This window comes from Petaurus breviceps, unplaced genomic scaffold (assembly GCF_028583685.1).
Source record: "Petaurus breviceps papuanus isolate PSGF00001 unplaced genomic scaffold, PetGlider_PUasm1.0 225, whole genome shotgun sequence".
Classification (NCBI taxonomy): Eukaryota; Metazoa; Chordata; class Mammalia; order Diprotodontia; family Petauridae; genus Petaurus; species Petaurus breviceps.
The window spans coordinates 285,935-299,205 of NW_027185889.1; positions in this window are offsets into that span (position 1 = coordinate 285,935).

The following is a 13,271-nucleotide window of genomic DNA, read 5'->3' on the forward strand; positions in this document are numbered from 1 at the left end:
AGTACCAAATCTCAAGCTATAATATAAAACCGTAATCATTAAAATGATTTTGTACTGGTTTCAAAATAGAAAGATCTATCAAGGGAACAAATCAGGTATACAACATCCTGTAGAAAATGAATGCAATAACACAGAGGTCTATAAACCCAAAGACCCCACTTACTGTGGAGAAAGACTCACTATTTTATTTTTTTTTATGCTGGTAAAACTGGAAAACAGTTTGGAAAAAAATTAAATATAGATCAATATCTCACACTTTATATCAAAATTAAACGAAACTATAGATATGTACACTAGATATTAAAAGTCTACCTCATAAAGTGACTTCATAAACAATTTAGAGGAGCAAAAAAGAAATTACCTTTCAGATCAATGAAAGGGATTTTTAGGAACTCAATAAGACCATCTCCTAAGGAACAGAGGGGTAGTACATGAATGGATCTAGGTTTTTTTTTTTTTTTAACAAAGTACTAAACACATGACAATGGCTTGCATTTATATAGCATGTCAAGGTTACAAATTACTGTACGTTTTCTATCTTAGCTGAGTCACACTGCAGTGAGGTAGGTAATGAAAATATCCTCATTTGACAGGTGAGAAAATTAAGGATCAGAATTGAGTGTCTTGTTCAAGATCATACAATTGCTAAATGGACTTTTTTGGGGGGTCATTTAGCCGTGTCTGACTCTTCCTGACATAGTCTATGGGGTTTTCTTGGCAAAGATACTGGAGTGGTATGCCATCTCCTTCTCCAGTGTGACCCCATTTTACACATGGGGAACTGAGGAAAATAGAGGTTAAGTGACACAGCTAAGTAAGTGTCTGAGCCCATGTTTGAATCAGATCTTTCTGACTCCAGCTCCAGGGCTCAATCCACTGCACCACCTGGCTCCCCCTAAGTGGTCATTGTTGTTCAGTTATTTCAGTCTTGTCCAATTCTTCAAGACCCTATTTAGAGTTTTTGGGGCAAAGATGCTGGAGTGGTTTGCCATTTCCTTCTCCAACTCATTTTACAGATGACCAAACTGAAACAAACAGGGTTAAGTGACTTGTCCAGGGTCACAGAGCTAGTGTCTAAGGCTGAATTTGAACTTAGGAAGTTGAATCTTCCTGACATCAGGCTCTGCACTGTCCATTGCACCACCTACATGAGAAGTACTTGGACTCAAATCAAGTCTTCTGATCTGGCTTTAGCTTCAAATTGGTGCTCACAGGTTGTTTTAGATCTTTACTTCTTGAGCAATAAGTTAGTCTTCCATCAGTCCCTTTCATTAATAAAAAAAAAAAAAACACCCAACACCATTTAGCTCTCCATAACCATAACTCCATTATCTTCCACCCAACCGTGCAGAATTCTCCTTCTCCCCTCAGGCTACTCATCTGAACATCCTAGTTTCAGAATTTTATATATATATATTGATATGGATATATACATATATCCATATCAAAGACCAGCCTTCCATAAGAATTCCTCATTGTTTCCTCAATTTTTTAAATACTTGAGACCCCACATTTTCATTTTATGATAGAAAATTTCCTCTTCCCCTTTTCCCCTCCAGGCAGCTTCTCAATTTCACTTTCCCTTTTTAAGCAAAGGGGTTAGAAACCCTTTCTTTTAGTGCATTTAAATGACCTAGAAAATTAGCTCAGTGTCTGGACATAGATTAATAGAACTCTGGCCTTTAGGGAATTCTGCTTTATGAAATTTGTGGGAAATAATTATTTGATAATGACACTCAGTTACAATGAAATTGTAATAATAATAAAAAATGCCTTTGTATTACGGAATTCAAATGAAGCTTGTTACCAATTAGCAGCCACAAAGACATAATCCAATGCCTCACTCTGACATAGAGGTGACCGTAGGTTCTCAAAAGCTCTGTCAAGAACGACAAGCTCTGGGAGATTATGCCATTCTGGAAAGGCTTCCTGGATGAGTCGGACAAAATAAAAAACTAAAATAAAACAGAAACAAAAGGCAACAGTATCTATTTTCTGAGTAACTTAGTAAAGCGTGCCCCTGTGTTTTCATGAAGGAGCACTTCAACCCATCCTCATCCCCCTTCAGAGCAGGTGCAGATGACTTCTTTCTGCTTCCGCCTCATCCTGAGGACTTTTTAAAAAATTGTCTGCTGAGATGGGACTCCATTGAGATGCTACAGTGGCAGCCTTTGCTCCTCAGGTCTCCCCTTCTGACCTCCTCAAGGTATAAGGATGGTGCTCTGAGTTTATTTCCCCACCCTCCTCCACTGAATGGGCCCTGTGAGCCTTCCAGGTAAGTTGGTGTGTGACTGGAAGGGGATCCCCTCCTGCCTCTGTCTTCTTTTCTTTGGTACTGGGCCTAGTGAGATCTTGAAAAGTAGGTGGTATTTCCCACCCCGCCCTCCAGGAAGAAGGGCAGCAAATGTGCTGGGGATATGGGGAGAAGACTGAGGTGGGGGGGGGGAAGAGTGAGGGAGAGGAGAGAGACAGAGAGAGAGACAGAGACAGAGAGACACAGAGAGACAGAGACAAAGAGACAGAGACAGGAAGAAAGACAGACAGAGATAGAGACAGAGAGACAAAAAGAGAGAGAGAAATAGAGCATGGAAAGATAAGAACTCAGTGGAGGGAAATCTTAAAAGAGCTAACAAGCAGCATTGCTGCAAACACCCCACCAGTAAGGTTTGAAGGTCAACCTCTCAACTGATTATAATCATCCTATAATGAATTCTTCCTTGTTCAGCATCCTCTTTCTGAATGAAATAAAAATGACTCTGACTCATGTTTATACAGTAGATACCCTTTGTTAATTCCTTCCCTCCTGCTAGGGTGATATGAGCCAAAAATAGAATTATTCCTCAGTAATCTGAATATGAGGTAGATTTGGAACTTTGGGGATTCTGTTTCCTCTATTGTGGAGGCAGACATGTCCATAGCAATGGACTCAGGGCAAACTGCGAGCACAGGTAAAGCACAGGGATTGATGAAGATTAACATCTCCTGTGGCCTTCAACTAGCAGGGCCTGGCTAGCCTCTATTGCTAAACTAGTTTAGATTAGAGAGAGAGTTCCACAGCCACTGACCAACAAAGGTCATGCTACTGAATGACCTTCTGCTAAACTCATTGCCTCCTCTTCCTTACCTCTCAATCCCTTGGTACCTCATTACTCAAATGAAAGCTCTCTAAGCTTACCAGATATCTCCTGATTGCTAAATTTAATAGTCTCTTCTCATTCCTCATTCTCCAAAGGGAATGATCAACAATATTAAAAGCTGTAAAGATACCAAGAAGAATAAGAAATGAGAAAAAGTCAGTGGAAAAGCAGGTTTTAAAAAGCTTGGCAATCCATCCCCAGGAAATTGAAATGCTAAAGCTTGAAAAAAGACAAAAAAACAGATAAAAATGGAAAAGGTCTACAAGAAAAATTTTTTTAACAAAATATTTTGGCCACAAGTGACAGTGGAGTTAGCATGTTTAGATTCAGCATCATAATCCCTAAAATGCTGTATGATGAAGTAGGAATGGTACAAAAGGGAACAGTTGAACTAGGTTAATTATACATAGAAGGTCTATATGGGAGGTGACACAATTTTGAGGGCACTGAGGGGTGGATTCTTTTTTTTTTTAATTAATTTGTTTGTTTATTTTTAGTTTACAACATTCAGTTCCACAGTCCCTTGAGTTTCAAATTTTCTCCCCCTCCCTCTCCTCCTTCTTCTCTTCCTCCCATGGCGACATGAACTCAAATATAGGATCTACAAATATCTTCACATTAATCATTAGTCAGGTTGTAAAGAAGGATTATAACTGATAAAATGATCAGGGGGAAAGAGGAAACAAAATAAAATAAAAAGAAACAGTGCAAGTAATTTGTTTCAATCTGCATTCAGACTCCGCAGCTCTTTCTCTGGATGTGGATATCTCTTTTGATCATGAGTCTTTTGGAGGTAAACCTTACATTGTTGAGGGGAGCCCAGTCTATTGAAGTTAGTCCTCACACATATGTTGTGTCTGTGATTGTGTACAGATTTCTCCTGGTTCTGCTCTTCTTGCTCAGCATCAGTTCATATAAGTCTCTCCAGGTTAGTATGAAATCCATCTGCTCCTCATTTCTTATAGCACAGTAGTATTCCATTACATTCATATACCACAACCTTATTCAGCCATTCCCCAATTGATGGGCATCCCCTTGATTTCCAATTCTTTGCCACCACAAAAAAGAGCTGCTATAAATATTTTTGTACATATGTGTCCTCTTTCCACTTCTCTCATCTCTTTGGCATATAACCCTAGAAGTGGTATTGCTGGGTCAAAGAGTGTGAATTTACATTCCAGATTGCTCTCCAGAATGGTTGGATCAGTTCACAACTCCACCAGCAGTGCATTAGTGTTCCAATTTTTCTACATCCTCTCCAGCATTTATTATTTTCCTGTTTTGTCATCTTAGCCAATCTGACGGGTAAGATGTGGTACCTCAGAGTTGTTTTGATTTGCATTTCTCTAATCCCTAGTGATTTAGGGCATTTTTCATATGCTTATAGATATTTTTAATTTCATCTTCTGAAAACTGCCTGTTCATATCCTTTGACCATTTATCAATTGGGGAGTGGCTTGTATTCTTATAGATTTGACTCAATTCTTTGTATGTTTTAGAAATGAGGTGAGGGGTGGATTCTTTAAGAAATCTGAAATAAGGGAGGTTACCAATGATTTAGACAAAACCTTGGACTTTATTGATACCAAAAATATGTGACTGAGAAAATAGTGATAACTGCCAACCCATATGGTATCCTACTTTCCTATCTCAACAAAAAATTTATTAGCGTAACCTATATATCAACTTAGGACATCCTTGAGGAAGATATAAAAAGAGAGAAACATGCAGCTTCATGCAAATAAAAAAAAAGGGAGAGAATAAAAGGTCCCAATGTGCCTGTTTGTTGATAATAAAAAAGCATCTGGTCAAATAGAGCAAAATGCTATATTAAAGTCTCTTTTCCAATAAAGTGCCCTTTATGCATATATTAAAATCATAAAATATTCCTGAAGTATATAACAACTGAAATAACTTTGTTGACTACCCTATGCTTATTAATAATAGGGAGATATATGTTTATCCAAGATATCTACCTTCATAATGGAGAAAGCCCAGCACAGAGTCCAAATGAAAGAAGGATTCCCTCAAGATGATGAGGCCCTCTATGTATTCTTGTCTTTGGATGACAAGCTGATTACATTAAGCCCAGGAACACTCCAGAGCCTCTTCAATCACATCTCTAATCACTCAAAAGAGTTTGGCTTAACTCTCCACATTGGAAAAACCAAGCCACTGCAGAATTATCTATTGTCTAAACTAGAAGATGTGATTTGTCCATTATTATGCATATATTCTCTAGATGCTGTGAACAAATGATGAGCTAGGTAGATCCAGAACTGAATAGAAGGGATTTTCTTTGGGAAACAAAATAGCGCTCTTAATGACACCAAATTGTTGTAATCTACATATACGCATGTATATATGAATATATGCACATGTCTATTTGCATTAGCATATATGTATATTGTATGTTCCAAAAGCTTTAGTACAATTCACATAATTTATTGGAGATATTGGTCATTACGGTGGGCTTTTATTCAAGAAAACCTGGTTCTGAATGCTATTTCTAACACTTCTTACCCATGGGATCTTACCTCTCTGCCTCCATTTACTGATCTGTGAAATGGAAAAAATAATGCTTATACTACCTATATTTCACAGGATTGTTGTATAGAATAAATCAGAAAATGATTGTAAATCACTTTGTAAAACTTTATGTATTATATTAATAATGGCTATTACCTGTAATAATAAATTCCCACTCTCCAAAACACCAACTGAAAATTCTTGTGGAGATTGTGAACCATTTTCTCCAATCAAGAAATAGTTATTGAACTTTTTATGGTATAGTGGAAAGAGCAATGAACTGTGGTCAGAGGGCATAGGTTCAAATCCCACCTTTGACACTTACCCCCTCTTTGACATTTAATCCAAGTAAACCTTGGCCTTGGCCAAGTTACTAACCTCTCTGGGCCTCTCGATTTTCTCATTAGAGGTTGAACTAGATGCCATATCTGAAGACCCTTCCAGATCTGGATCTTGATCCCATGATCCTAAATTATTGTCTCCTAAAGAAATAAATGAAAAACATTGTTGGAAATTCAACCTCAACAAATAAAAAGGAAATGATTTTAAAGTGAGCCTGCAACTTGATCCTCCAATCGTGTTGCTGAGCACAGACACCAGAGCTCATCTGGCTGCTATATTAGGGTATTTCCAAGAAGTAGCGAGCCACAGGAGTCATAAAAATGAGGCATAAGAGGTTATTTACTTTGTATGGTGCTGAGAATACTATTAGCATGTAATACATACTAATAAATAACCCTAGGAAAAATGGAAAGATTAGTTTTTATGCCTGATGCTGCACTACATGGGGCAACAGTTTATTATTTGAACCGTGTTGGTGACAAGTGTTGGCTGTAGTCAGGAGTGTGCTGGTAAATGTTTAACAGACTAGCTCTGAAAAAAAAAATGTATACAGCAAAACTTTTAAGTTGGAGTCACATTATTGATTTTCTTCACCTCTTTCTAAAACATAAACAATTAGCAAAACAATAAATAAAGCCTTGATTTGTAGCATTTGCTGGTTTTTGTAGTGGAAGCTGTTCCCCTGAAAATTTACTAATTCACTCAGCCCTTATAGGATCACTCCAATACATCCTTGGCTGTAGTGTTAAAATCTATGCTTAGTGATGACTATAGCCAGCCCTAGATCCTTCCTCTGCTTGTCAAGGGAGCAAGATATCACACGATCTCCCAATACTTAATATGAGAAGGGAGTGCAGCATGTCTCCAACTACCCACTGTTCTAGCTCTCTTGGCTGGCAAATTGCTAAGTTAGGGACAGGTTCAATGGAAATCTAGAAGGTATGGTCTGGAATATGATCAAAATGAACAAGAATGTGAAATCAGCCCTCAACTCATTGATTCCTTGTTTCTCATGAAATATATTGAGCTCTTCAATCATTACTCCAAAACTCATAGGAATTTTAAATTCATAATCGATGGCCAGTAGTTTATTAATACAATTAAATAATTTAAGAAACTCAAATGAACAATAATATAGCAAACTTCCATGGCATTGAAGCATGACTTGCTTGTTTTCCTCCCTCCCTGAATCCCTCCCCTCTAAGATGATCTGAGGGGAACAAAAAGGAAAAGGACTGAACAGGTTTAAAAGGAATGGGTGCTTTTTCAGCAAGTTCTTTGATAATTTATCAATTGGGGAATATCTCTCATTTTAATAAATTTGAATCAGCTCCTTATATGTTTTAGAAATGAAATTTCAATAGAAAAAATTGCTGTAAAGATTTTTTCCTAGTCACCTGTTACCCTTCTTATTTTATGGATAAACAGTTTTCCAAATAAGAATTCTAAGCTCTAAATAGTCATATGAAAAAATGATCCAAATAACTAATAATTAGATAAATGCAAATTAAAGCAACTCTGAGGTTCTACCTCCTACATATCAGATTGTCAATTTAAAAAAAAAAAGGAAAATGACAAATATTAGAGAACCTGTAGGAAAACAGGAATGTAAATGTGCTATTGATTGAGTTGTAGATTGGTCCAGATGTTCTGGAAAGAAATTCAGAACTATACCCCCAAAGTTAATAAACGACACACACATACATATACATATATATATATATATATATAGTGTATATGTGTGTTTATATATGTGTGTGCATGTGTGTCAGAATGATACCCTCAAAGTTAATAAAGTATATACATACACATTACATATGCATATAAGTATGTGTGTGTTCGCATACACATATGTATGCACATATATACATATACACACATGCATATACACATATATGTGTGTTGGAACTATACCCCCAAAGTTAATAAACCATACACACATATTATATATGTATATAAATATAATATATGTGTCTATAGGTGTGTATGTATGTATACAGCTATAGTATTTTATCTATACATATATGTAGTATAGTTTTATACATGTGCATGCGCGCGCACACACACACACACACATTGCTTGAATCAGTGTAATGGGAAGGTAAAGGGAATGTAAATTTAAGATCTTCCCTGCCCCTAGGCCCTTGGATAGGTTTAAGTGCACCTGGAGCCTGTGCTGGGAGGCTTGTTTTTCAGGAGATACTTTTTGATTGGACAGTGGGTCAAGAGGGCTGTTACATTCTCTGAACCAGGTTGGGCAGCTGTTGAGAGCCCCCCGGCTGTGAAAAACCCGGATGTTGACGCTTCCCTCTCTGGTAACTGACTAGGTATAGATGTAATGGTTAGACAGTTGGAGGCCTGTCTGCTTGATCTATTTATTTCTCTGTCTTCTTGTAATTTTTTCTTGTAACCTTTGTATACTCTGAAATTCAGCATTCTGACCTTTTCCCCTGAACTATGTAAATGATATGTTTGATTGATTAAAGCAAGATTGTTAACGAACTTTGAGTTGCTTTCCTTTAGAAAAGCAGATCTGAGAACCTGTCAGCCACCCTGGGTATGTCGGAGTGCTTGCTGCTACACTCAGCAATGCCAGTGTTAGGTCAGTTGTTCCATAATAATTGACTAAAGAGTCGGTTAGAGAAAAATCTGAGAAGACTTGAATAAACTGATACAAAGCAGAACAACATTATGAAGATAACTATGAAAGACTCAAGAATGCTGATCAATACCGTCACCTATGATGATTGCATAGGAGGGATGATGAAACATGCTACCTATCTGTGGCTGAGAGGTGATGGACTCAAGTGTGGAATAAGAAATACTTTGAGGTATGGTCAATTGGGGAATTTGTTTTGCTTGACTATGCATATTTGTTTATAAGGGTTTTGTTTTTCTGGTGGGAGTGGTGGGAGTGATAGAAAATTTCAAAATTGAACTTTCTTGTATAAGCAAGTGCTCTAAGGCAAGAAAAGGAAAATGAAATTGCTGTTTGGAATTCCCTCTGAAGGCAGAGGAAAAAGAAACCTAGGAACTCCAAGGAAGGTATGTCTATACATTTCTCATAGTTTACTCAAATTTCTATTATTCTCTCTTTTTCCCTGGTTCCCCCAAGAATCTCAGAAATCTGGATGCCAATAACTTTTAAAATATATTTATTTTATTTTTAATCTATGAAATAAAACAAGCATTTCCATAGTATAGTAGAATTAAAAAGATTGTACATGAAACTACAAGTCTGTTATGTACAACTTAATCATCCTTTTAAATATATAATTATCATGCATTTTTTCCTTTTTTCTCCCTTCCACCCTAGAGATAGCTACCATTAGACACAAAGATGTATGTGTGTGTATGTGTGTGTATATTACATATGTAAAATCATTTTATAAGTAGTTCTATTTATCAGTTCTTTTTCTGGGTATAGAGAGCATCTTCCTTCTTATGTCCTTTGCAGTTAATTTGTGTATTTATAATAGTCAAAATGATTTTTAATCTTACTTTATAGATGAGAAAAGTGAGACTCAAATCAATTCAATTAGTACATATTAAGTACTTACAATGTTGGATGCTGAGAATATAAAAACAATGATGAAAATTGTCTCTGACCTCAAAGAATTATAAGGATGGCAAGATTAAGAGATTTACTCATGGATACAGAGAAAGCAAGCATGAGAAGTGAATTCAAATCCATATTTTCTCAAATTCAAGTTGGTTCATTCATATTATAATTAGAGGAGAAGGGAAGTTGCTTAGTTACCCAGGCAGAAGATCTACCTATACAGAGGAAAGAGGGTTTTTGCTGCATAATTCTTTTCAAATCAAGTGAAATCATCTTTAAAATGCTTTGCTAACCTTGAAATGCTAAATAAATGTTAGCTATTATTATTATTAATTTTCCACCCCACCTCCACATCCGTCTGATATACACACACAACTCTGATCTAATTTAGGTAAAGATAAGACAGAACGGGTCACCTGATGGAGATCAATTAGTCAATAAACATTTGTTAAGCTTTCAGTATGTGCCAGGCACCATGCTAAGCTCTGGGGCTACAAAGAAAGGCAAAAAGATAGCCCCTGTTCCCAAGAGGCTCAAAATCCAATGGAGGAAGCCAAAACATGAAAAGAAGCTTAAAGTAAGGGGCAAAGGAGAGAGAGGAATAATAAAATCCTGTGGAGATGTGGGAAATTAGGAGGTGGCTACTCTGATATCCACCTTTCATCGGCAAGGGGGACTGAAGAGGTGTGAGTTTCAGAGATGATAGGAACTTGCAGGAAGATGCATTTCTGAAGGTCACAGTGAAGTCTAGGTGAGCAACGAGGTAGGGAATTATGAGGTGGTTGCCCTGGGGCCTCTCTTTAAAAAGAGAATCTGGGAAATGAATCTGTAGTTACACAAGGGGTAAAAAGGTGTAAATAAGCTGCAACATAAAGGTTTAGAGTCCTTGGCCAAAACCAGTGACATGCTCAGGAACTGTCTTCTTCCATTCTCCATTGTCCTGAGGTAACTTAAGGTCATTAATGGTTGTACATCAACCTAACAACCTCTGCTGCAGTAACTTTTTTATATCCAGAATCAAAGCCCTCAGCTGGCGATGAAAAAGGTGAAATGGTTAGTGGAGTTGAGTATCCAACACACCAGAAAGTAGTTTTGTGCATTAAAAGACATGCTAATATCTATAGTCTAAAATAAATCTATATAAATTGTATTTCTGAAATAATTATGGTGTATGTGTCCGTATTTACACCTGTGGCTATGTCCCAGTATGTGTGTACAGAGACCTGACATCTGTGGAGTATTCGAATGCTTGAAATCATAGCTGTTTGAAGTAGAAAGTATTTTTATTTTTAAGATAGAGAAGAAATACCATACTATTAACTGTAAAACTTTACACCTTACAGCTGCCAATTGTAATCCACAAGCCAGAGTTCCTAGCCCTTGACTAAAACGGAGAACTCAGGGTCTGTGAAGGAAGGGGAAAAAAAAGACTTCTTGTCTCTTTCCATTTAAAGAGAAAAACAAACCTCCCATGCATGCCACCCTACTGGGAAATGATTTTATTCTCAGGCAAGAAGGGAGTAGGGAAGTCTGATAAAGTCTTCAGAGCAAGAATATTTTTTCTTGTAAAGCAGTGAATTGTACCACTAAGTGTCATTCAGACTCAGCCAGCCTCAGTTTGTGTAGAGTCTGTGCATGATAAGAAACTATACGAGTATTTTTAGATCTTTTTAAAACTTTTTTTAAAAGCAATCAGGGTTAAGTAACTTGCTCAAGGTTACACGGCCAGTTATTTCTGGGTGTGGTGCTAAGTATCTGAGCCCGGATTTGATCCCCAGGTCATCCCGACACTGGAGCCGATGATCTTACTCGCTGAGCCACCTGTCCACCCCTTATCTTTTTAAAACTTAAACAGCTTTATCGCACCCTTACTATATTCATTAGACTTGCCTGTAATGAGGGGGTGCTTTTTTGTGCATATGAAATGTGCCAAATTAAGCAGAATGAAATAACTTTGAGCTTTCTTCTTTTAACTTCTTTCTTCTTTCTGCCTCTGCATTTTTTATTTTTACAATTCTTTGAGTAGTGATTCTTAATTTTCAGTTGATATTTATCAAGGATCCCCTATAGACATAAACACTCTGCTAGGCACTTGAGGAAAGATAGAGATTAATCAAAGATGGGTATGAAAAACTCTGGTGGGCAGGGCCCATGTTACCCACATAAGCAATAAATTGGCTCAGTAAAAAGATCTAGACAACTTACTTAAATGTTTATTTAAATTTAGAACTGAAGATAAGGATTTTTTTTCAACTTAAAGTACATTTTTACTTTCTCCTGCTCCTTTTTCCTACCCTCCAAAATCCCCTGTTGTCTCTTGGCTCTCTCTGTTGATTACCTTCTTTATTCAACCCCTTACTAGTGGGCAGTCCAGAAAGCATCCTGAGCTCGACACAGGCTCATAGAGCTTGCATTAGAAGGAATCTCAAAGGATTCCAAATTCAACCATTCTGTTTATGCCCCTATTTTACCTGTTTGACCTTCAGCAAGTCATTTAACTTCTTGAGAACTCATTTCCCTACCTGTAAAATGGGGGTGGGGGGAGGTTGAACCAAATAATCCCTAAGTTGCCTTCTACCTCTAAATCTGTGACTTTTAAATCCTAAAAAAGGAGATTCTCCATCAGTGATTTGAGATAGATTTTTGGAATCATCTGCAACCATCTGACAGCTGGAGTAGTGAGGACTAATGAACCCTTTGAAGAAAGGACATCAAACAAAAAGGCAGGGCTAAGGTCAAAGCCACCATTTGTTCCTCTCCACCACACCACCAAAATTCACTTCCATAGCTATTGCAACATCTAAGAGATCGTGCTTATGGTCTTTCAAGTTTCCTGTTATTTTCATCTAACCAATCAGTTCTTCCTTGTGAGTCAGAACCAGGTCCCTGATATCAGCTTCTTTTGTTCAGAACTTCCCTTCCTTTCTAAAGCCCAAGATTTTGTTCTGGTTTCAACACCAGCAATTTCCATTTCCTCTGTTTAAGTGGAATGTTCTGTAATCTATTTCTTACCCCTGTAATATCTCTGCTTCTCCTTCTTCCTTTCATATTCATCCAAATCCTTCTGTCCTTTCTCTCCCAACACCCCTTAGGTTCATGGCTTTCTACTGAAGTATCTATTGCCTTATATACAGAGCTATACCACCAGGTTTTTTTTTAAATTAAGTTGCATTCCCATTCAGCTACTAAAGTGATTTCCCTAAAAGGCAAATCTTATCATGTCACCACCACACACCACTCAATAAACTACTACCTCCAGGAGTAAATACAAAATGCTTTGTCACTCAAAATCCTTCATAACCTAGCCCACTCCTTATCAATCTTCTTACATCCTGCTCCCCTGACATGTACCCTTCCAACCAATGACACTGGCTTCCTGGCTATTTCATGAGCATGACACTCCATCTCTTTCTTAGCTGTGTGAATTTTCTTTTCCTGCTCCCCATGCCTGAAAGGTTCTCTCTCCTATGCTCTAGTTACTAACTTTCCTGGACACTTTTAAGTCCCAACTGAAATTTCTCCTACAGGAAGTTTTCCCTAACCTCTCTTAATTACAATGCTTTCCTGCTTTTAATTATATCCTACTTATCTTGTCTGTAACTTGCTTCATAAATATTTGTTTGCATGTTGACTCCCTGTATCAGCAATGCCATATTCACAATGCCTATAGAGATTACAAATATGCTGATATAATTATCCAT